At 34.2% G+C, this 4,413-nt stretch overlaps 1 non-coding gene across 1 annotated transcript; it reads right to left on the bottom strand.

Annotated features, from left to right (window-relative positions):
* Window positions 1-3,890: 3,890 nt before the first annotated feature.
* LOC123232674 lies at window positions 3,891-3,997 on the bottom strand. Its single transcript, XR_006505201.1, has one exon. It is a non-coding gene; the product is annotated as a U6 spliceosomal RNA (small nuclear RNA).
* Between the last annotated feature and the right edge of the window lie 416 nt (window positions 3,998-4,413).

Genomic DNA, 4,413 nt, shown 5'->3' with positions numbered 1-4,413 from the left:
GATATGTAAAATACATCATGGTCTAATAAAAAAAGGATAGAGACTTTAGAGTGCATATAGTCTAAGCCTTCCTTTTTATAGATGAGGAACATGAGGCTCAGAGAGATGAAATGACTTCCCCAAGGTCACACAATTAATAAGTTAAAAAGCCAGAATTTTATTTTTTTCTATTGATATAGATATAGCTTTACTGAATCCCTTTAAAATATATAAAGGAAAGATGGAAGAGTAATGCAGAGCATCTCTGTGCCACCATAATAATACTCTCTGACCAATATTATAATATGAATGAATTATAATATGAATATAAAATGAATACAAGAGTGAAAGAATCAACAAGGAGACAGAGTAAAACAACTTTCAAGAAAAGAAAAACCCAAAAGTTAGGCAACAAACATCTGGGACACTGGGGTGAGAGGAGAGCAGACTGGGCAAGAAGCTGTAGCAAAGAGAGAAGAGCAAGCTAAGAGTGAGCCACACACCTTTCCACTCCACATCTTCCGTTCAAGGTTTGGGAACCTATGACCAAGCCAACATCCAATCCTGAGACCCTGTTGGAACAAATAGAGGTAAAAGCCAACACATACCCCTTGAAATTTCAAATCTATGGAGAAGTTTGGAGCCCCAGCCCAGAGAATTCTAATCTGGGCTTGGGATAAGGCTTTAATTCACATATTGGGATCGATGATAGAACTAAGTACTAAGTACTGATCTTTTGCCTAAAGCTCAGGTCAGAGCTCCAAGATGGGATAATGAAGGGTATAAGGATGATACTAGAAAATAAGTATTGTTTTATTAGTTTAAAGATAAAATGAAGAAAAGAAGGAAGGAGATCATAAGTATAATATCTATGAGGTAAGTACCTCCTGGTATTTAATTGTTATAGGAAATTCTCAGATCAGGAAATTATATCTAGCAATGGAAATTGTCTGAGATTCCTTTTGGATCTATTATTCTTAATTTTGTGTTTCATAAGTAGACAGTACATACTTCAGGGCTCAGTTTGTATGTATCTTTTATTTGCCTATATTTATTTGCTCATTGCTTTCCCCAATTAGATTATAAACTTTTTGAGAGAAGAGAATATTTCACTTTTTTTTCTATGATAATAGTTACCACATATGTAATGTATCACTTAATTTGTTCCAGGCACTGTACTAAGAGCTTTACAATTATTATTTTATTTGATTCTCAGAACAACCAAGTTCATGAAAGGTAGGTGCTATTATTATCTCCATTTTGCAGATGGGGAAGCTTGGGACAGAGATTAATTTGAACAGGGTCACACAGCTATTAATTATCTGAGACTGGATTTGTGCTCAAGTCTTCCTGAATCTAGTCCTGGTCCTTTACCACCTAACAGCTCCCAATATCCTACACTTAATACAGTACCTAGAACAATTAAGTACTTAAATTCTCACTCTTTGATTGATTGATAGCTTTCCTTTCAAAACAACTGAAACTTTTTGAGTGGAAGGGAGAAATAATAATAATAGTGTTTAAATAAAATTAGCCTGACTCTGTTGGCTGTCTGCAATTTTGAAAAGAGACATGAGGAATCATGGATTCAGGAAAGTCAGCTAAGGAGATTTTCCTAGTGAGTAGTTTAGAAATAGTACAATGGTTTTGTAGTCCTCAAGGAATGTACCAAAGGTGCAGGAAAAGGAATCTATCTTAAAGAGGAAAAGGAAATATATTTTTCTGATAATAGAAGGAAATAATTATTAAGGCAACAATGTTGTAATATGGGAATGATGTTAAGGCCAATAGACCATTCAAGATGCCTTTGGATTTCTTTTGTTGTTGTTGTTGTTGTTGTTGTTGTTGTTGTTGTTGTTGTTGTTGTTGTTATTGTTGTTGTTGTTGTTGTTGTTGTTGTCAGTTTTGTTCTTATGACTACGATTTTTATTTTTTTATTTCTTTTTATATGAGATTTTATTTTATTTTATTATTTTTTATTTTTTTAGATTTTTTTTAACATTTAATAATATTTATTTTTTTAGAAAAAGTTAACATGGTTACATGATTCATGCTCTTACTTTNAGTATTTTAGAGCCCTTTGGACATAGTTCCAAATTGCCATCCAGAATGGTTGGATCAGTTCACAACTCTACCAGCAATGCGTTAGTGTCCCAATTTTGCCACATCCCCTCCAACATTCATTACTCTCCCCTGCTATCATTTTATTTTTTTAACATTTAAATATATTTACTTTTTAGAAAAGTTAACATGGTTACATGGTTTATTTTCTTACTTTCCCCTTCACTCCCTGACTTCCTACATAGCCAATGTGCATTTCACTGGTTTTAACATGTGTCATTGATCAAGACCTATTTCCAAATTGTTGATAGTTGCATTGATGTGGTAGTTTTGAGTCTACATCCCCAATCATGTCCCCCTCAACCCATGTATTCAAGCAGTTGCTTTTCTTCTGTGTTTCCACTCCCGCAGTTCTTCCTCTGAATGTGGGTAGTGTTCTTTACCATAAATCCCTCAGAATTGTTCTGGGTCATTGCATTGCTGCTAGTACAGAAGTCCATTACATTCTATTTTACCACAGTGTATAGGTCTCTGTGTACAATGTTCTTCTGGCTCTGCTCCTTTTGCTCTGCATCAATTCCTGGAGGTCTTTCCAATTCACATGAAATTCCTCCAGTTTATTATTCCTTTGAGCACAATAGTATTCCATCACCCGCATATACCACAATTTGTTCAGCCATTCCACAATTGAAGGGCATAACCTCAGTTTCCAGTTTTTTGTCACCACAAAAAGTGCAGCTATAAATATTTTTGTACAAGTCTGTTTATCTATGATCTCTTTGGGATACAAACCCAGCAATGGTATGGCTGGATCAAAGGGAAGGCATTCTTTTATAGCCCTTTGAGCATGATTCCAAATTGCCAGCCAGAATGGCTGGATCAGTTCACAACTCCACCAGCAGTGCGTTAATGTCCCAGTTTGGCCACATCCCCTCCAGCATTCATTACTCTCCCCTACTATCATTTTAGCCAATCTGCTAGGTGTGAGGTGATACCTCAGAGTTGTTTTGATTTTCATTTCTCTAATTATTAGATATTTAGAACACTTTCTCATGTGCTTATTGATACTTTTGATTTCTTTATCTGAAAATTGCCTATTCATTTCCCTTGCCCATTTATAGATGGGGGAATGGCTTGATTTTTTTATATAATTGATTTAACTCCTTGTATATTTGAGTTACTAGACCCCTGTCAGAATTTTTTCTTATAAAATTTTGTCCCAATTTGTTGTTTCCCTTCTGATTTTGGTTGCATTGTTTTTGTTTGTACAAAAGCTTTTTAATTTAATATAATCAAAATCATTTATTTTACATTTTGTAATTGTTTCTAACTCTTGTTTGGTTTTAAAATCTTTCCTTTTTCAGAGATATGACAGGTATACTGTTCTGTGTTCACTTAATTTATTAATAATTTCCCTCTTTATATTCAAGTCATTCACCCATTCTGAATTTATCTTGGTGTATTGTGTGAGATGTTGCTCTAAACCTAATCTCTCCCATATTGTTTTCCAAATTTCCCAGCAGTTTTTGTCAAATAGTGGATTCATGTCCCAAAAGTTGAGCTCTTTGGGTTTATCATACACTGTCTTGCTGATGTCATTTACCCCAAGTCTATTCCATTGATCCTCCTCTCTGTCTCTTAGCCAGTACCATATTGTTTTGATGACTGCTGCTTTATAGTATAGTTTAATATCTGGTACTGCTAGGCCACCTTCCTTCATATTTTTATTTCATTATTTCCCTTGATATTCTTGATCTTTTGTTCTTCCAAATGAACTTTGTCATAGTTTTTTTAATTCAGTAAAAAGTTTTTTGGTACTTTGATAAGTATGGCGCTAAATAGGTAAATTAAAAAATATGGAACACTTTACGAATTTTCATGGCATCCTTGCACAGGAGCCATGCTAATCTTCTCTATATCATTCCAATTTTAGTATATGTGCTGCTGAAGGGAGAGCTGCCTTTGGTTTTCTTCATGAAGTAGGAGATAAGGTTACATGTTATGGTTGTTCTAAAACTAGCAGTTCAACCTCTCTTGTTGGAATTCCAGGCCTTTAGGCAGTAACTAAACATCACACAGAATTATAAATATGAACTATATAAAGCTCAGTGTAGTGATTTTAAAACAGATTGCCTTGCAAGAAGGTGATCTAACAATCACTCAGAACAAAGATAGTATGTCACTTTTATGGGAGAAGATAGCTTTACATAATTTTTCATATATAAGGAAGGATATGACACTTGTGGATGAGTATAACATCCAGAACAATAAAAAAGTATATATGTGTGGTGTAAGCAATTAATAGAATTCCCATAGTGTTTATTTTAAAATTTGTGTCGATCTTTATGATTGTTGATTTTTATGTGTGCTTGG

This window comes from Gracilinanus agilis, chromosome 1 (assembly GCF_016433145.1).
Source record: "Gracilinanus agilis isolate LMUSP501 chromosome 1, AgileGrace, whole genome shotgun sequence".
Classification (NCBI taxonomy): Eukaryota; Metazoa; Chordata; class Mammalia; order Didelphimorphia; family Didelphidae; genus Gracilinanus; species Gracilinanus agilis.
The sequence above is the reverse complement of the archived record's forward strand: the minus strand, read 5'-3'. Positions and strand labels throughout refer to the sequence as shown.